This window comes from Zea mays, chromosome 7, assembly GCF_902167145.1.
Source record: "Zea mays cultivar B73 chromosome 7, Zm-B73-REFERENCE-NAM-5.0, whole genome shotgun sequence".
NCBI lineage: Eukaryota > Viridiplantae > Streptophyta > Magnoliopsida > Poales > Poaceae > Zea > Zea mays.
This window is the reverse complement of record NC_050102.1, coordinates 119571660-119593325: the sequence shown is the minus strand read 5'-3', so window position 1 is coordinate 119593325 and position 21666 is coordinate 119571660.

Below are 21666 nucleotides of genomic sequence, written 5' to 3'. Positions count from 1 at the left end.
CACCAGATCGCGCCTGCTACTCAGGCGGGCAGCATATCGAAGGGCCCCTTCGACTTCGTCTTCTTCTGCCACCTCAAATCAAGGAAATGCCACATAACAATGTGAGCACAGTATGGCCGGAGGCAGACTTGACAAGCCTTCAACATTCCCGGGAGCCACATAGAACCAAAAATCCCACCAGTTACCCCACTTGTTCCTAGCACAGGGGACTATCTCCACAACCTCAGCCGAAGTCTTCCCAGTCCTCGGCGTGAAGGCGCACGATCCAAATTGTGCTATCTTATCCCCTATCTTCCTCTTCTGCCAATGTAGGCAATAATTTTTGGCAAAGACCTCCACAGACGGCTACCCGTCGTAGGAAGAGACTGTCCAGACGTACTTCGCAAGCGCCACCACTGTGTTTTGCGTCAACTGGTGGACTTGCACCTCAAAACTTCTCAACACCTCCACCACGAATCGATGCATCGGGAGGCAAGGACCGGCAGCGAAAAAGGCCTCAAAAACTATCAACTCACCCTCAGGCTCGGGGACCTCTTTTGCACCCAGGGCTCGCCCGACACCATTACCAAAGTAACCAAGCCACTGCATCTCTAACATGTGGCCCGAGAAAATCCTTGAGGTCCCAAACTCCACGATGTGGCCGGGCTGCAACTCAACCACCGCCAAGTCACTCAAGGTCTCCTCGGACGACGGCGCGGCCGGCGATGCGCTCGCAACAGACGAGGAAGAAGACATTGCAACGTATCGTCGGCGTCGGCACGCGGTCTGCTTGATACGAGCCAGATTTCCGGTGCAGAACGAACAAGGAGGGCAGGCGAGCAACTGTAAAGCTAGGGTTTCTGCAGCGCAAATGCAAGCAAGAAGCGGTCTCGGTCGAGGTCGGCTTTTTATAGGCGCGACGCGACGCCTCGGGAAACCTGCAGTCCAACAGTAACGCGTCCATCAACGGTCACATTTCAAAAACCACCGTGGGACCACTTTGAGCGAGGGCAGCGTCTTCACCATCTCACGGTGGTCTTCGGCACTAGCTGACTTGGTCGAACTGGCCCCTCAGAGGGCAAATATTGGGGCGAAGGCAAACACGCCACCCTTCGCTTGACGACATCTACCTCGCGCTGCATGGAAGAAGACCACATCCGCAGGCCCCGCCGGACAGACCAAGGACGTCGTCCATACGGAGGCATGTTCGGCCCCCTTCGCTCCGGCAAGACAAGACGAAGGCCCCGCGAAGGCCATAGGGCCTCCCCCTTAGAGCAGGGAGAGGCTTGTGTGCAATTCGGCCCATGTAGCAGGGCCCCGCGTCCGGACACCGCGTGAGCAGTATGGGTTGGGCCGTGTCTATAATAAAGTATGTTGTAATGACTCACTATAACCTCCCCTCATGGGAATATTCTAGGGATAAACTAGGTAATCGAGGGTCTAAATTGTAACACCCCAGGTGTTTATATTCCACTCGACAACGAGTACGGATTTAAGCACGTAATCAGTGGAATAAAACAGATGTTAAATTTTAAACATCTTCGACTATCGCAATTTTAATATCGCATCTGTTTTATCTGTCGCGAGTGCGACATCGTTTTTATTTTTATCTGTCCGGGCTCTTCCTAAATTTTTGTGATGTTCGGAACGTCGTGTACCGAAAATCGGTGCGTCGGATGATTATTTAAGATTCGTCCCTCGCGCGAATACGACTTCGGAAGTTCGACCCACTCGGATGATTTTATACCGAACAGATTAAGAAGAACTCGACGATTAAAATGTTCAAGGCAAAATAATCTGTATCGCGCATTGTCCGAGAAAAATCGTGCGCGAAGTTATTATCCAATTTATTCTTCGGCACACTCTGTAAAATAATAAAATCAACTGTGTTTAGACATCGGCTAAATTTTTATCTGAGTTTCAACAAAACAGTATTGTCTCATAATAATGTATCCGATATCCAGCCCGTTTTTGTGTTGCCCGAAACAGTCACGAAAACTATCCGAATGAGATTTAGTCAGAATCGTATACCTCGGATTTTCTGTTTCTTGATTCGGAAAATAAAGTGTGTAGCCAGTTGTCGTCTAGTGCGTTGATCCTTTTGTTCATCGCTAAAAAAAAAGAAAAAAACAAAATAGAAAAAGATCTTGCCGCCGCCCCTCCCTATATATTTTTTTCAGCCATCCTCATCCTCTCCAAGCCGACGCCAAACCTTATCATGTGCACGAACTTATCTTCTCCATCTTCTCCCCATTTTCCTCTGCGCCGGCCACCTGGGAGGATTGAGCTCACCCCTCTACGCCCTCCATGCTCACTGCTCTCCAGCTCGCCATCTCCCTCAGCTCTCCACCGCGCGGCTCTGCTCGTCGTTGAGCTTCTCCTGGCCACTGCGTGCGTCCCTGCTCCTCGCACCCTTTGCTCTGCCCAGCCGGCCGTGGTCCCTCCCATGGCGTCTTGGAGCCTGAGCTCACCCCAGCGCCCTTGCCCTCTCCCTCTGTCCTCGTCGCCATGGCTGCCGTGTGCCCGACCGCCCTGGTCTCTATTCGAAATTTTGCAGCGCCGCCGCCCAGCCCTGGATCTTCGGCGGACCGCCCCTGCTCCACTGCGCCGAGCACCTCCCCAGCCAAGGCCCCTCCTTCCCGTCTCTCTCTCGCAGCTCCCTACTATGGCGCCCTCCTTGCTCGTTCTCGGCGCCCAGCCTCCGCGCCGTGGAGCCCAGCACGCCGGCTTTGGCTCGGCCGCTCCTCTTCCTTCCTTCCCACTTCCCAGCGCCTCCTCTGCTTTTTCCTCTGTGCGCCCTGCCTCCTTCCAGCTCTGGCGCCCAGCTCCCTGCGCCGTGCTCTGGTGGCCGTGCGCGCCCAGCCCCAATGCCCAGGCCGAAGGCTGAGCCTCCTAGACCCGTACCAGTGGCCGTACCCAAGCCGGAGCCCGATGCCAATGCCGCGCCACCATCGGAGGACACGATGGAGGAGGACTTCGTGTTGCGCGAGATCGATGTGTACTTCAACCCCAAGCCGTTCGAAGTCCGTTGCGCGATCCTGCTTCTCCCTTGGCTCACACACTCGATTTTCCTGGTGCTGATGCCCAATGGCGCTCAGCCTCCTCCCAGCGCTGCCGGCCATCTCTCTGCTCGTCTTCTCCCTGCTGTGCGCGCGCGCCGGCGCCCTGCTCGCTCCCTGGTGCCCATCTTCCTCCTCTAGACCGCGCCTGCTCCCTGGAACCTCCGTGCTCGGCGCCCGGATTTCGTTCAGTCGCCCAGCTCGGCTCTGCTGCTCCCTATGCACATCTCCCATGGCATGCTCCTCTCTATTGCCGTGTTCCTCTGCTGACTCGCGGTGCTTCCATGGAGGCTCCCCTGACCCCTGGATCTCTCCTCGACTTGGCCGCGACCACGCCATGGGCGCCGTCCAGCATGCGTGTGCTGGTTGTATTTCCTCCCTCGTGCAGCGCCTGGTAACTGTCGAGTAGCACACCATGCCTGCGTAGCCCTAGCCGCGACGTCGTCCATCTCATTTGGCGTGCTCTGGGTGTTCGATGCAATGTCAATCAGAGATCATCGTCGTTCTCGGCCCTGCCCTCTGCTTCAGCTCGCAGTCGCTACGTTGCCGAGTATCTGGCCGCATCTTCGTGGTTGTGTTCTTTCGCGGGTTTTAGTTGTTGGTCAAGCACGCCCCTGTTTCCTTTGTCTTGTCATCGTCGTTCGGTCACTTGCCTCGATGCCGGTTCCTGCGTGTCGTCTCCAACTTATGTTCACGCCGACAAAAGCCTCCCAAGAAGATGTGGAGAAGCAATCCCCTAGTCGATAGCCCAAGTGCTCGGCGAAAGGCTAGAACAAGAATCGTCGCCAGTTATGTGGAGTTCTAGTTAATATGGAGAGATTCCAAGAATTGTGGATGGAAGAGACAGTGAAGCTCAGTTCAATGCTCGCCAGGTGTTCGATCGAAGATTTTATTCGGAGACTGTCGACGCTCTCGCAAGCTTTGAGTCGGACTTACTTTGGTTGAGAAATCCCTAATGTTCGTGAGAAGCGAGGCCTATAAGCGCTCTCTTGGGACTCGACCAAATGTCTAAATTGGAAAACCGTCATCGCCCTCGCGGATATCGAATCCATTCGGTCTTGGTAAGCCAATTTATTATTTCGGCTAATCGAACTGGATTAACTAGACTTGCTAGTCGTAATAATTCTCGTGTTTAGCAGATGCGTCGTGTTCGTGTCAGATGTTTGCTAAAATACCTCAACCCCTCCGGTAATGTAATCGTGTGAAACAAATGCATAATATGGTGCACCTTAGGTCTAAAATGAAGGATAAAGGAAATATTTAATTTAGTGGGACTTATGCTGCATAATAATTAAGAATAGTAATTCTAGAAGTTAATGGAATGATTTCTATTTCTAGTCTAAGTTTAGATATTGTGCTATAGTCAAGAGAGATAGAGCGCCTATAAACGACGGCTCGCTATGGTTTATGATATTCCTATCTATATGCATTCATATGCATAATGCATTTCATTCAGGTACGATAAATAATCGCGTGATGCGGAAGACAACCCAAGTCAACCCTAAGCGCGGGCTAATCCGCAGGATGATACTGATGGACGAACCGGAAGATAGATAATCTGAACGAGTACCAACACAAAAGATGGTCACCAAGTGGTCGCCACTTAACAACACTAACCTAGTGTTATTCAGGCAAGCCCCGGTGCATTCGCCATCTCCTTGTGTTTTAAAATCTTTATCACCTTGTTTGATGCATTAGGTGATAGAAGTTGTGTGCTAAATCGTTGATGCATTTCCTTCCTTGAAAATTGATTACCCTCCCTTGATCCCCTTTTATGACAAAGATTTTGATGCTTATCCTTGCTTTAGAAAAACAAAATGTTTTGTTTTAAAACAAAAGTGATGCTTCAGTGGGTGGGAATGTTTTCAAAAAGAAAAACTTGTGATGGTGGATCCATCATGGCCATGATGAGTTCAACATCGGAAAAATGTACCTCTGCCAGGTACCAAACTTTGGGTTGAAAATAATAAAGCTTAGACCGGGCGGTTGACTTGCACGAGAAAGGAGTCTCGGTGTAGTGTCTCCGTCTGAGTCGATTAAGGACCGTGCCGATGTAGGCCTGCTGACCGAGGACCCTTTAACTGGTCACATGCCTCGTCATGGGTAAGCTTTGCCTCGGGCAGACTAATACCAGAATAAGATAACATGCAATGGGAGTGGAGAGATGGCGAGAGTAGCATGTACCCTCCGTGGCAAGACGCTGGACGGTGGTGTATCTGTGCTCTTGGTTGGCGTGAACCTGATCTGGTCTTAAGAACCCCGGTGGCGAGTTGACATATGCAAGGGTTAAGTGCTACATATGTTGTGTGATTGGAGATCCTCAGCTGAGTATACTCGATTCGGATCGCCGTAATTTTGCGGACATGAAGACTTGGTCACTGACTTACACGTAGAAATCCAGTGAACTAAAGGGATGATGAAAAGACGGCTAGTGTAGGCAAAGTGCTTGAACTAGGGTAGAAAGAACTCTAGATGCAGGTAACTTTACCTAACCTGACAATAAAATTGGATTTTAAGGATCCACTCATAGTAAGATTTTCTGCAAAACAGAGTCTTTGATTCTTGATAAGCCATACCTTGAATCCCTCTAGCCAGTATACCCTTGAGAGTCTTTTCTTTAGTCGGGTAAGTCTTGCTGAGTAATTCCGTACTCAGGGTTTTATTCCCTGTTGTTTTTCAGGTTCTAGTTTTGCACTGTTGATGATGGTGTTAGGTGCCTGTGGGCTCGGCCTTCTTATAAGTCTAAGTAACTCTTCTATACTTCTTACTAAGGATGGTCACTAGAGCTAGCATATATTTCAAACTTATACTTTTGTAACCACTCTGATAAAATAATGTAATTTTTTTTGTAACTTGTAAAATTTGGTAATAAGATTTCCGCTGTAAAAATATTGGTGTGTGTGATTTGTGTTACTCAATCTCGCGATCTTGGTTGTTTGTGGTTTATCCGATGTCCTTGGGGCAATCGGGCAGATCCTATTGAGTTATCTGGTGCACCTACATAGCAGTCTAAGGTCTTTGAGGCAAGGACAGGTGCATGTGGGCCCGATAACTTGGGAGGTTCTACCACAGGCTGGTATCGGAGCAAGATTAAGTATCTACAGTCACATACGTATTTTCAAAGCAAAAGTTTTGGTTTCGAAAAACCTATTTTCAACTAAACATATTGTTTGGCTTTGAAAAACAGTTTTGAAAAACTATAATGCTAGTGACATCCTCTGTTAAGCCCTAAGTTAAGGACTATCAGGTGGCTTAGTTCAAAACCACTAACCCACAACCGGGGGTATTGCATACACGTGTATTGTTATTTTTGAGGCCATTCAGTTTTGAATGGATCGACACTCAAGGTAAGGTGAGATGTGAGAGCAAGACCGAACAACCGTCGGTCTAGGGAAGTGCTTAATTGTGGTGCTTGACTATATACATGTTCCACATATGTATATATTGAAGGCTGTGATGTGGAATATTTATTTTTTGGGAATTCAGTACCCCATGGATGTGTATGGGTATACAGACATGGGAATACTGAAAAGTGTAATGTACTTGTAACGCCGCACCTACCCTCAGGTAAGGTGAGTTACCATAATGAGTTGCCCTATGGTTAAAGTGTGGCAATAGCGCCTATGCGTGGCTCGGCGCTTAATGATGAGCTGACCTCCATATAGAAATATATGGAGTATAAACTGTGATAAACTGCCATGTGTGAACTGCATCATGGGAATTGGGCTGCAATGGAATTTTCTGCAGGTACACTAACCTCAAAAACGTATGTGTAGCTGACGACTAGCAAAATACCGTGAGAGTCGTAAGTATGCCACCGAGATAGAATGTTATTGCGACAGTATGTTGGCAAAACTCGTGAGGACGAATAGGACGAGCATGCATCCTGATTGTTGCATCATGTTTGTCACCTATACACCCAAGATGCTTCTCTCATCCTTATTCCAGTAACTATGATTGTAAATAATGTGATATAATGTTGTGTTATGAACCCCAATGAGATAGTTGTCTTCCATTCTTAGGTAATCTGTTTATTAGTCGTAAAATGCACGCAACCTTAAAAATAAGAATCTCGAGTCATATTTTCATCTTAGACCATGCTCTTATTCGATTGGCACAAGCCGATGTCCCTATTCCACTTTGTCTCTTCTGGAGAATCACAGTGTTGCTTTACCAACCCAGTCTAGGAAAGATACTAATCCTTGACCTTGTAATCTCTGCGATGGGCATAGCAATATGCTTGGGGCTGAAATAACAGTCTCCCATCATACTCCTTTCATCAAGTTTAGGTTATGGCCATGCCCAGTTCATTTCATCGGGCCATGATCTATTTGGCTCTCTACTTGTAACCATCCTTACAGGTGGAGTATCTCTTTGTATATTGTCACCCTTGCCCAATCCATTGGTGTCGCGCGAGATTTCTTATTGGTTATGTCTGATAATGGTGTTATGACTAAAACCAGTGGTGTCGTGACGAAACCGAGGGCCTTCTGTGTGTGCGCACATGGTTGCGCTACTCGACACACGCTAGTATCAAAGTTAGTAGTCATAATCCATTATGAGATTATATCAATATGTTATCTTCCGTAGACCTCCTCCTTGAAACAATTTCTATGTTGTTTGTCGAGTGGTCAAGCAACATCTATCATCTCTATTGAATCAAAAGGGCATACCACTTTCATGTGTGGTCTTATTTCTTTTGATCTTGGTAGTGACTACTCATACAAGTTCCCATTATGTCCTTCTTGTAAAGGTGAAGCCTTGGAGCTTTTTAGTGTTGGAAAACAACTGACTAGCTCTCAAAATGGAGATTGACTTTCCCCTGCTACTAAGATGCAGGAGTTTGTTCATTCGCTCCCTTAGTTAATCCCTGTATTCCCTAACCAAGTCGGTTCATCTCGTATAGAAGAAACGGATGAACAACCTGACCAAATGGATTTCTACCTAGATGCATGATCAACTGTTAGTATGAGTGAACTATCAACCCTTGGCTTACCGATGGTATTGAGAGGACCTGCTCAATGTCAAAAGTAGTTCAACAAGTTGGTTTTACTAACTTGTAACTGCTCAATGAACAAAGGTTGAGTTTAGAGATCGATTTGTCGAGTTATCTAAACTCACTTTGGCTCAAACCATCCTGAGAAAGTACTTACAAAAGTCAAGTTAATTCGACGGATAACCATCTATTCATCGCTCTAGTCATGCCTCGATCGCCTCACGTGTGCTTTTCCAGCGTGTGTGATCAAGTCGAGCCGTGACTAGTGCTGGATAAAATGGACTGGTTGTAAAGTCCGTATCTACAGATCCCTATGCTGGTGATTCTCTCGAATCTATACCATCTTTCGTGGACTTGAATTCTCGGGTTAGCCATATGTTAACCGCGACAATATTCGACATCCACACCCGTCCCCTGTGCTATGCACTTATCGTAACCACTTGTTGGTAAACCACTTTCTATGTGTTTTACCCAAGAGGTTGCATCTAGTTCTGTTTGGGTAAAATCGCGTATCCTTCGCTTGCTCAACAGACTCAGATAGTACAGTGTCATCAGATAAAGCAAACTGCACACATGGAACCTTATGTGTTCCCATGGCAGACATCGTCTCTATTGGTGGACATTTCTAAATTAGCCTAAGGCGATACATGTTATGTCCGCTAGAGAAACCACATCCTGAGACACCCACCTTTATTTGGAAATGTCTCACGATTATCGCTGATATAGACATGGGTTACATGCTTTTATACTCTTAGAAGTCTTTCGTTCCGAATCTCGGGACGAGATTCTTTTAAGGGGGAAGGGCTGTAACACCCCAGGTGTTTATATTCTGCTCGACAACGAGTACGGATTTAAGCACGTAACCAGTGGATAAAACGGATGTTAAATTTTAAACATCTTCGCCTATCGCGATTTTAATATCACATCTGTTTTATCTGTCGCGAGTGCGACATCGTTTTTATTTTTATCTGTCCGGGCTCTTCCTAAATTTTTGTGATGTTCGGAACGTCGTGTACAGAAAATCGGTGCGTCCGATGATTATTTAAGATTCGTCGCTCGCGCGAATACGACTACGGAAGTCCGACCCACTCGGATGATTTTATACCGAACAGATTAAGAAGAACTCAACGATTAAAATGTTCGAGGCGAAATAATATGTATCGCGCGTTGTCCGAGAAAAATCGTGCGCGAAGTTATTATCCAATTTATTCTTCGGCACACTCTGTAAAATAATAAAATCAACTGTGTTTAGACATCGGGTAAATTTTTATCCGAGTTCGACTAAACCAGTATTGTCTCAAAATAATGTATCTGATATCCAGTCCATTTCTGTGTTGCCCGAAACAGTCACAAAAACTATCCGAACGAGATTTAGTCAGAATCGTATACCTCGGATTTTCCGTTTCTTGATTCGGAAAATAAAGTGTGTAGCCAGTTGTCGTCTAGTGCGTTGATCCTTTTGTTCATCGCTAAAAAAAGAAGAAAAAAACAAAATAGAAAAAGATCTTGCCGCCGCCCCTCCCCAGATATTTTTTTAGCCGTCCTCATCCTCTCCAAGCCGACGCCCAGCCTTATCATGTGCACTGACTTATCTTCTCCATCTTCTCCCCATTTTCCTCTGTGCCGGCCACCTGGGAGGATTGAGCTCGCCCCTCCGTGCCCTCCATGCTCACTGCTCTCCAGTTCGCCATCTCCCTCAGCTCTCCACCGCGCGGCTCTGCTCGTCGTCGAGCTTCTCCTGGCCACTGCACGCGTCCCTGCTCCTCGCGCCCTTTGCTCTGCCCAGCGGGTCGTGGTCCCTCCCATGGCATCTTGGAGCCTGAGCTCGCCCTAGCGCCCTTGCCCTCTCTCTCTGTCCTCGTTGCCATGGCCGTCGTGTGCCCGGCTGCCCTGGTCTCTACTCGAAATTTTGCAGCGCCGCCGCCTAGCCCTGGATCTTCGGCCGACCGCCCCTGCTCCACTGCGCCGAGCACCTCCCCAGCCGAGGCCCCTCCTTCCCGTCTCTTTCTCGTAGCTCCCTGCCATGGCGCCCTCCTTGCTTGTTCCCGGTGCCCAGCCTCCGCGCCGTGGAGCCCAGCACGCCGGCTTTGGCTTGGCCACTCCTCTTCCTTCCTTCCCACTTCCCAGCACCTCCTCTACTTTTTCCTCTATGCGCCGTGCCTCCTTCCAGCTCTGGCACCCAGCTCCCTGCGCGGTGCTCTGGTGGCTATGCGCGCCCAGCCCCAATGCCCAGGCCGAAGGTTGGGCCTCCCAGACCCGTACCAGTGGCTGTACCCAAGCCAGAGCCCGATGCCAACCCCGCGCCGCCACCGGAGGACACGATGGAGGAGGACTTTGTGTTGCGTGAGATCAATGTGTACTTCAACCCCAAGCCGTTCGAAGTCTGTTGCACGATCCTGCTTCTCCCTTAGCTCACACACTCGATTTTCCTGGTGATGATGCCCAATGGCGCTCGGCCTCCTCCCAGCGCTGTCGGCCATCTCTCTGCTCGTCTTCTCCCAGTTGTGCGCTGGCGCCCTGCTCGCTCCCTGGTGCCCGTCTTCCTCCTCTGGACCGCGCCTGCTCCCTAGAACCTCCACGCTCGGCGCTCGGATTTCGTTCAGTCGCCCAGCTCGGCTCTGCTCCTCCCTGTGCACATCTTCCATGGCATGCTCCTCTCTGTTGCCGTGTTCCTATGCTGGCTTACGGTGCTTCCATGGCGGCTCCCCGGACCCCTAGATCTCTCCTTGACTTGGCCGCGACCTCGCCATGGGCGCCGTCCAGCATGCACGTGCTGGTTGTATTTCCTCCCTCGCGCAATGCCTGGTAACTGTTGAGTAGCACACCATGCCTACGCAGCCCCAGCCACGACGTCGTCCATCTCGTTCGGCATGCTCTGGGTGTTCGACGCAATGTCAATCAGAGATCATTGTCGTTCTTGGCCCTGCCCTCTGCTCCAGCTTGCAGTCGCTGCGTTGCCGAGTGTCTGGCCGTGTCTTCGTGGTTGTGTACTTTCGCGGGTTTTAGTTGTCGGTCAAGCGCGCCCCTGTTTCCTTTGTCTTGTCCTCGTCGTTCGGTCACCCGCCTCGATGCCGGTCCCTGCGTGCTGTCTCCAACTTATGTTCGCGCCGACAAAAGCCTCCCAAGAAGATGTGGAGAAGCAATCCCCTAGTCGATACCCCAAGTGCTCGGCGAAAGGCCAGAACAAGAATCATTGCCAGTTATGCGAAGTTCTAGTTAATATGGAGAGATTCCAAGAATTGTGGATGGAAGAGAGAGTGAAGCTCGGTTCAATGCTCGCCAGGTGTTCGATCGAAGATTTTATTCGGAGACTGTCGACGCTCTCGCAAGCTTTGAGTCAGACTTACTTTGGTTGAGAAATCCCTGATGTTCGTGAGAAGCGAGGCCTATAAGCTGTGACGGAACCTCCCAAGTCATTAGGCCCACCTACAGTTGTCCCTGTCCAATAGACCTCAGACAACCATGCAGGTGCCCCTGAATCACTTGACAAGTTCGGTATCTGCTTTTCTTACCTTCCCAAGAGCGTTTCACCCGTCACACAGACATTACAAGCATCAGAGTTATGAAAATGCGGAAGCATTTACATAAACTTACCTTTATTAAAAAGTAAGACAGAGTTAAATATTTACATACCAGAATATAATATACGAGTGCAGAGTATTATTATTACAAACTATGGGAGGCAAAAACTCCTCCCGATAAGTTTAAACAAAAGTTTTATGGAGGATCCTTTCCTCCCGCAGCTTCACCCTTGGTGCTCTTCCTTTGGTACCACCTTTGAACAGAAGCAACAAAAGTTTGTCGCTTCTTCACCTAAAACAACATAGGATGAAACCCTGAATATGGAATTACTCAGCAAGTCTTACCCGACTAAAGAAAAGACTCTCAAGGGTATGCTGGCTTTAAGGGAGTCAAGGTAAGGCTTATCAATAATCAATGACTCTGTTTGCAGAAATGCTTACTAATAGTGGATCCTTAAAAATCCAATTTTATTTGTCAGGTTAAGTAAGATTACCTGCATCTAGAGTTCTTTCTACCCTAGATCAATCACTGGACCTGCACTAGCCAATTTCTTAACAACCCTTCATCTTTACTGGATTTCTACGTATAGGTCAGTGACCAAGTCTTCATAACCGTGAAGGTACGGTGATCCGAATCGATTATACTCAGCTAAGGATCTCCAATCACACGACATATGTAGCACTTAACCCTTGCATATGTCAACTCGCCACCGAGGTTCTTAAGACCAGATCAGGTTCACGCCAACCGAGAGCACAGATACACCACCGTCCAGCCTCTTGCCATGGAGGGTACACGCTACTCTCGCCATCTCTCCACTCCCAATGCGTGGTATCTTATTCTGGTATTAGTCTGCCGAGGCAAAGCTTACCCATGACGAGGCATGTGACCAGTTAAAGGGTCCTCGGTCATCAAGCCTACATCGGCATTGTCCTTAATTGACTCAGACGGAGACACTACACCGAGACTCTCTTCTCGTGCAAGTCACCCGCCCGATCTCAGCTTAATCATTTAAAACCCCAAAGTTTGGTACCTGGCAGAGGTAGATCTTTTCCGATGTTGAACCCATCATGGCCATGATGGATCCACCATCAAGTTTTATTTTCAAAAACATCCCTCCCACTTTGCAACATCATCTTTGAGAAAACAAAACATTTTGTTTTGCTAAAGCAGGGCTAAGCATAAGAAAACTTTTTGTAAAACAGGTATTAGGGAATAATCCAAGGAAGGAGATGCAGTAATAGTTTAGCACACAACTCCTATCACCTAGCGCATCAAGTAAGTGAGAAAGATTTTAAAAGTAACAAGGAGGTGGCAAATTCACCGGGGCTTGCCTTGTTTCACAGGTGAATCAGGCTCAGTTCCATAGATATCAAATAGAAACAGCTGCCTGCCTGATGTTCCTTAGGTAGTGGTGGTGGTGGTCTCCTTGCTTCTTCTTCTACTTCCTCTTCGTTTTCTAAATATAATCATACATAATAATGAATGCCCATGTAATGCTCATGAGAGTGCATAGATAATAAAAGTTCATTATCTAAAGTCTTGAATACAATTTTCCTTCATGGATCTCCGAGAACTTAGGGTTTCCGGAGTCAATAGTGAAGTTCACAGGGCAGGGGGTAGGGTTTTAGGTTCTAAGTATCAAACATGGCCCAAATAATACCAAACTCTACCCAAGGCCTCTAAAAAATGTATAAGGGTCACCTAAAAAGTTTGGGGATTTTTGGAATTATTAATGATTTTCTAAAAATCCAGAAATAAGGTTTTAGGCTGTTTTAAATACTCTATAATTTCTTATTTGAACTAAAAATCCTGAAACTATTTTTATTAAATTCTATGGAAAATTAGGAATTTAGCAAAATTGGTTTGGCATTTTTACCATTTTTCTACCAATTTCTAGAATTGTTTTAGCTCTGGTAGAAAAAGAAAAAAAACAGTGAATAGTACTGGGCTGAAAACAGCCCAAGACGGCCCACTCACAGCAGAAACGCGCTCGCGCGCGCCCATAGCAGGTTTACACAGAGGTCCCCGAAGACTTGAATAACTGGTTAAGAACCCTAACTACTGTTGATCTGAGTCACTAACACTTGTAGAAAGGTCCCGAGACTTCTATTTCACCACGCTAGGACTACGACGTCGCACGGCGGAGTCATGAACACCGGCGAGGTTAGACTGACCGGATGGCCCAAGGATTGGTGCTCCCGAGCGGCAGACACCGAATTGAACCCCTCCCGCGCATTTTCCCCAAATTAATTTTACTAAGGACGCACGAAAACGACCTGCCCACGGTGATCGCATGGGCAATGGAAGAACACGGACGTTCATGGCAATCCAGGGCGATCTAATTCAATCAAAGGGGTCGAGGAGCTTGAGGAGGACCTAAGGACGCTAGAACAAACGATCAAGGCGCTGGAACTGACCTGGAGCAAGCTGTCCACGGCGAGGGTGACCGTGCGATGTTTTTGAGCAGATTGGGAGAAGTCCAAATTTGGAGCTCACTGGTTATCGTTTGAGGGCAATACTTGGTGGATGGGTGCGTGATGATCCTATGGAGCTCATGGTGGCCTCAATTTATAGTAAGCAAGAGTGGTGGCCGGGAATTTGAGCGACGACACGCGGCGACCGGAAGGACAAGGAGTTACTGGTGCGCGATTAGTGTCCGGTTACCGTGGCCATCTCCCTGGCGATGGACAGAGGATTACAGCGAGTCACGGCGACGCGGTGGAGGTGCCAGGGTATGTGGCGTCAAGTCGTGAGGCGGCTGTCGCCGGCGAGCTTATCCAAATCCGCTGTGGCGAGCTCGGTACGGTGGCCGAAATTGTTTACTGGCTGGAGTTATCCACGGCGACGATATTTACGTGACCCCGAGCGCTATCCAATCAATCCGAGCATGAATCAAGACGGCGACGGCACAAATCGCACACGGCTCGTCGGCGGCGAGGGGCTGAACTGTCGATCTGATCTTATTCAGATCACTGTACAATGGCATTCTTCTTCAGTGCACCTGATAGTCTAATTTGCAAGGCCTGAATCTCAAATCTTTACATAATAACTGACTAATCTGCCTGTATCAAAGTTGTTACCCAATGGTTCAGCTACAATCTTGCTATAGCAACTATAGCCAAATTCCTACTAGATCAAGGTTGAATCCTAGTCCAAAGATGGCTCGGTTACACTGTCAGTCTGATTTCAGACTGAGGGCAGCCTGACAGCCCATCTTTGAACACATTTTTCTTCAAATTTTTCAGAACAACAATGTTTAATCCCTTAAACAAAGTTGTTCTATAAACATAGCTCTATAGATTTGGTATGGTGACCCTAGGCAAATTCACAATAGCTTTAGATCTACAGAGCCCTAAAGTCAGCCCTTCAACACTGTTTTCATACTTAACAATATGGTCACACAAGTGGTGTTTTTGCAAATAGGCCCAAAACCTAGGGTTTAAGTTGCAAACCCACATATTTGTGAACCAAATGACCTAAGATGCTTTAACTTCATAGTTTTTGCACTTTAATCCAAAAGTGCACTAATTTTGCACTTAGCCCCCTAGGGTTTAGGTTTAGGACTTTCCAGGGTTCCAATTAGGGTTTCTTGCACTCTTAGGGTTTGGATCCCACTTGAGTTCATCCATGGTGACACTTTATGATTATTTCTAACAAGTTTTGAAGTTTTCTTTTGTTTAAGCCTTGTTTGTTCTATTATACCCAATCAAGGGTTGAATACCCTACTCTAGGGTTTGATTCACAAAATGCCATAACAATACAACTTGTTTGAAACTTTTGCCTAGTGAATGCACTCTAGGTGTAACAAACATATGAGATGCCAATGCTTATGATGTTATGCTCAAGGTTTAGTAATAGTAACACCAGGGGTGTCACACCCTTCCCCCCATAAAAGAATCTCGTCTCGAGATTAAAAGTCCTAGGGCAAGTAATGGAAAAGGAAATGCTTCACATTTTATTTCCTTATTTTTGGTACAAGGCAAGGGTGGTATGGGACTCATTCCTTTATTATAACAATTGTATACACTATACAAATTACATGAGGCTAAAAAGCCTGGGAAATTCCTTTCTAAAAAGTCTCGAGTTTCCCATGTAGCCTCATCTTCGAAATGTTGGTTCCACTGTACCTTGTAAAACTTGAGAGTTCTTCTTCGGGTAATTCTATCCCTTTAATCCAAGACTCGAACAGGATGTTCTGAATATGTCAAGTCTGGCTCTAAGGCAACATCTGTTACTTCAATGGTTTGATCGGGGACCCGAAGACACTTCTTTAGTTGAGACACATGGAACACATTATGTACAGCAGACAAGGTTTCGGGTAGTTGAAGTCGGTATGCCACTGGTCCATATTGTTCAAAAATAAGGAAAGGACCAATGTATTGAGGTGCAAGCTTCCCTTTTACCCTGAAACGTGTTACACCCTTCATTGGGGAGACTTTTAGATAGACATAATCTCCCACCAGAAAATACAAGGGCATTCGTCGTTTGTCTGCATAACTTTTCTGACAAGCTTGAGCTTTCTTCAAATTATGAATTATTCGCTGAACTTTTTCTTCGGTCTCTTTCACTACATCTAGCCTGAAGAAACTCCTTTCACCAGGTTCAGACCAATTTAGCGGAGTACGACACCGTCGGCCATACAAAGCTTCGAAGGGTGCCATTTTAATGCTTTCTTGATAGCTATTATTGTATGAGAACTCCACTAATGGCAAACAATCATCCCATTTCTGTGAGAATTCCAGAACACAGGCTCGCAACATGTCTTCAAGTATCTAATTTACCCTTTTAGTCTGCCCACTAGTTTGAGGATGATAGGCTGAACTGTGGATCAACTTAGTACCCAAGGATTTGTGAAGTTCTTCCCAGAATTTGGATACAAATTGAGGTCCACGATCTGACACTATAGTCTTTGAAATACCATGCAGACTGAGAATGCAAGCAATGTACAGTTCTGCATATGTGAGGACCAGGTAATATGTTTTGACTGGCAGAAAATGAGCAATTTTCGTAAGCCGATCAACAATAACCCAGATGGAATCATATCCTTTTGCTGTTCTAGGCAATCCCACAATAAAGTCCATACTAATATCTTCCCATTTCCATGTTGGTATTGGTAGAGATTGTAATGGACCAGCAGTCTTCATTTGTATGGCTTTGACACGTCTGCAGGTGTCACATCTTGCCACATAGCGTGCGATTTCAATCTTCATCTTTGTCCACCAATATTGTTGCTTTAGATCATGATACATCTTAGTGCTTTCGAGATGAATAGAATAGCGACTAAGATGTGCTTCATCCAAAATTTGTTGGTAGATTTTTTCATTCTTTGGCACAACTATGCGGTTGTTGAACCATACAATGCCTTGATCATCTTTTCTGAAACATTTGGCTTTTCTGGCTTCTATTTTCTCACGGATGTGTCTCATACCCTCATTATCTTTTTGAGCATCAATTATCCTTTGTAAAAGGATTGACTCAAGCTTTAGTTGATTTAAAGTTCCATGCCGAATCATTCCTAGGTTCAAATTCTCCATTTCTTGGCATAACGTAATGTCAGAAGTTTCCATTGTAAGACAATGACAAAAAGTCTTGCGACTCAAGGCATCTGCCACTACATTAGCTTTGCCTGGGTGATACTGAATCTCTAGTTCATAATCCTTAATAAGCTCGAGCCATCACCTTTGTCTCATGTTCAACTCTGACTGGGTGAAGATATACTTCAGGCTTTTATGATCTGTATAGATATGACAGACATTTCCCAGTAGATAATGATGCCAGATTTTTAGGGCATGAACCACTGCAGCTAACTCCAGATCATGAGTGGGATAGTGTTCCTCATGTCGGCGCAACTGCCTTGAAGCATAAGCTATTACTCGGCCTTCTTGCATTAAAACACAGCCGATACCACTGCCTGATGCGTCACAATACACATCACAGGGTTTTTCAATATCCGGTTGAGCCAATACCGGAGTAGTGGTTAATAATACCTTCAATTGTTCAAAGGCTTCATTACACTTTGAAGACCAATTAAATTTAGTATCATTCTTCAATAAACTTGTGATTGGTTTCACAAGCTTGGAAAAATCTGGTATGAATCGGCGGTAATAGCCAGCCAGTCCTAGGAAACTTCGGACTTGATGTACAGTGGTTGGGGGTTTCCACTCCAAAATATCCTTGACTTTGCTGGGATCCACCGCAATCCCCTTGGCAGATAATACATATCCTAGAAATTGGATTTCTTCCAGCCAGAATGCGCACTTACTGAACTTAGCATATAACTGATGTTCTCTCAAGCGCGTCAACACGATCCACAAGTGCTGGGCATGCTCCTCTTCATTCTTGGAGTATATTAAGATATCGTCGATGAATACCACCACAAACTTGTCCAACTCAGGCATAAATACTGAGTTCATCAAATAAGTGAAGTGGGCAGGAGCATTCTTCAGTTCGAAAGACATTACCAAATATTAAAATAACCCATACCGCGTAGTGAATGCGGTCTTTGGTATATCTTCGGGTCGGATACGGATCTGATGATAGCCCGACCTGAGGTCAATCTTGGAGAATACCCTCGCCCCAGTCTGTTGATCAAATAGAATGTCAATCCGTGGAAGAGGGTACTTATTTTTGATAGTAACCTCATTAAGGGGTCTATAATCCACGCACATTCGAAGCGTTTGGTCCTTCTTCTTGACGAAGATGGCTAGACAGCCCCATGGTGACGAGCTTGGTCGGATGAATCCCATCTCTAGTAGATCTTGTAATTGGGTCTTGAGTTCTGCCAATTCATTTGGAGGCATGCAGTACGACCTTCTAGAAACAGGAGTCGTACCGGGCTTTAACTCAATTACAAACTCTACATCTCTCTCTAGAGGTAATCCAGGTAAATCTTCTGGAAAGACGTCTGGGAACTCACATACTACCGGAATATCTTTGATCTCCGGTATAATGGCTTCATATACTCTGCCAAATGGTTTAGCTGGCATGGCTATGGGGATAGTCAAGAGAATCTCTTCTTGGCCATAACTCAATTTGATAGTTCTCAATTCAGTATTGAGAATAGCTTTATGTTGGACCAACCAATTCATGTCCAGAATTACATCTATGTCTTGGCCTTTTAGAACAATCATATTAGTAGGAAAGTCTCGTTCAGCCAATGTTACGGGCACTTGGAAAGCCACTTCTTCAGTGAATATTTGTCCCCCAGGCGAATGAATTTTAAACCCTTCCCTTGATTCATGGCATGGAATGCAATGTTGCTCCACAAATCTCTTACTTATGAATGTATGTGAAGCACCAGAATCAAAAAGAATAATTGCAAGGTGATTGGCCACTAGAAACGTACCCATCATAACCGGTTCGCCGTTCGGTGTTGTGGCCACTTGAGTATAATAAATTCGTCTCGTTTTCCTTGTATTCTTGGCCGCAGCATTATTGGTCGTATTTCCCTTGGAACTCCCGGAACTCTATTGATTATTTGATTGATTCTGCCTCAGGTATGGACAGTCCTTAATGAAATGCCCAAACTTTCCACAGTTGAAGCAGCCGGTTGATGAGCTTGGAAGAGCAGGGAAACGAGTGCCAGGGGCACCCGGCTGACTTGTTGGAGTGGGGGCAGTGGTAGGACGGATAAACACTGGTTGCTTGAAAGGGAAGGAGGCTGGGCGCGATGAAGAACGATTCAGATTGAAAGGTCGGATAATCAACCTTTGTCTTTTCTTAGGCCCCTGATTGGGCCTGCCGCCTCCATTCCCCTTGGACTTTCCGGCGCCTGCATACTTAGCCTCAACTACCAGCGCTGTGCTGACAGCCCTTCCATAAGTAAGATCGATGCAGGTGGCCATCTTTCTTTGCATTCGATCACTCAAGCCTCTCATGAAGCAGTTCCTCTTCTTTATATCCGTGTTGACTTGATCGATTGCATATTGGGATAAGTGGTTGAATTTATTGAGATACTGGGTGACAGTATCTCCGCCTTGTTTCAACTTCATAAACTCCTCCTGCTTCATATGGAGGACTCCTTCAGGTATATAATGCTCTCAGAAAGCCAACTTGAACTCATCCCAAGTTATTTGATGACCAGCCAGTTGAACGACTACAAAATTTCCCCACCACGTGCTGGCAGGGCCACGCAATTGTTGGGCTGCGAATAGGGGCTTTTGAACCTCTGAACACCGAAGGAGCCCGAACTTCTGTTCAATGACGCGGATCCATTCATCCGCTTCTAGAGGGTCCTCTACTTTGACAAACAATGGAGGGCGCATCTCGGAGAAATCCAGATAGGAAGTTTCACGGGGGCCTTGTGGATATGCCCGCCCGCCTTGTTGTTGTAGTTGTTGACTCGCCATTTCCCGTAGAAATCGGGTATTGTCTGCTGTAGCGTTAACCAAGGCAGCGATGGCCTCGGCTAAAGTGGGAGGTACTGGAGGCGGGTTTGGTGTTGCTTCCCTCCCACTAGAGGTCCCTGCTCCATCCTGAGAACAAGTCTTGGAAGGCATCTGAGGCAACAAACATTGAAAAGAATATAATATGCCAAAGAAAACCATCCATTATACATTACTAAAAAGGGTAATGTTACAGACTCGAATTTTACAACAGGATCCCACCATCTATTAAACATTATACTACTTCTATACTATTCTATTATTGCTTCTTGTCACTCTTGGTAGCCTCACTGTCAGGCGTAGGAGACCATTCGTCGACCAGCTTCATAGAGGGAGGGGGCCTAAAAAGGTCCAGTTCACCACCAAGTGCTTCTCCCGCTACTCTAGAAGGTCCGGCTTCCATCCCGACATGATTCATAGGTACATTGGGATGCAGTTGAGAATACAATACATGAACCTCTTCATGCAATGTATTACAATAAACCTACAAGTTATCTACGGCTGAGCTAAGCTCCTCCACGTGGGCTCGAGCTTTTGCCTCCTTAGCCCAGGCAAGCGAACGAGAGTTAACTGCCCAGTCGAGCGCTAGATCTCGTTCCGCGAGCTGATCTTGCAGGTAGCGGATGTCTGCTCTTAATTCATTTATTCTTTCGCCATCCGCGACCCATATGTCGTTCCTGCGATGGAGTTCTGTTCGAAGCTGATCCACTTGGGCTTCCAGATCCCCAATTGGATCGTTGCTACCACTACTGCTATCTTCATGTCGTGGGGCAAGTTGATGACGGGGTACACCGATTGGCCCGGTTGACTTGCGCGCAGTCTTTCTTGTGCGTGGCGGCATTTCTTAAGGGGGAAAAACTTATTAGCATAGTTTTTAGCATGATGCATGTGTAATTACAGAATCAACCTTAGTCGATTCACACCTTCTATACATTGCACTCTATATCTAGTCTTTCAATTAAGTTCTTCAGAAAGAAGCTAGATAAGAAAGAAAGAAATTTTCTAGATAAGTCTTAGAAAATTCTTTTGAAGATGCGTCATAAGATCTGCAGAGATGGCTTCGCTCCGATACCAGCTATGATGGAACCTCCCAAGTCATTAGGCCCACCTACAGTTGTCCCTGTCCAATAGACCTCAGACAACCCGACAAGTGCCCCTGAATCACTTGACAAGTTCGGTATATGCTTTTCTTACCTTCCCAAGAGCGTTTCACCCGTCACGCAGACATTACAAGCATCGGGGATACGAAAATGCGGAAGCAGTTACATAAACTTACCTTTATTAAAAAGTAAGACAGAGTTAAATATTTATAGACCAGAATATAATATACGAGTGCAGAGTATTATTATTACAAACCATGGGAGGCAAAAACCCCTCCCGATAAGTTTAAACAAAAGTTTTATGGAGCATCCTTTCCTCCCGCAGCTTCACTCCTGGTGCTCTTCCTTTAGTACCACCTTTGAACAGAAGCAACAAAAGTTTGTCGCTTCTTCACCTAAAACAACATGGGATGAAACCATGAGTATGGAATTACTCAGCAAGTCTTACCCGACTAAAGAAAAGACTCTCAAGGGTATGTTGGCTTTAAGGGAGTCAAGGTAAGGCTTATCAATAATCAATGACTCTGTTTGCAGAAATGCTTACTAATAGTGGATCCTTAAAAATCCAATTTTATTTGTCAGTTTAAGTAAGATTACCTGCATCTAGAGTTCTTTCTACCCTAGAT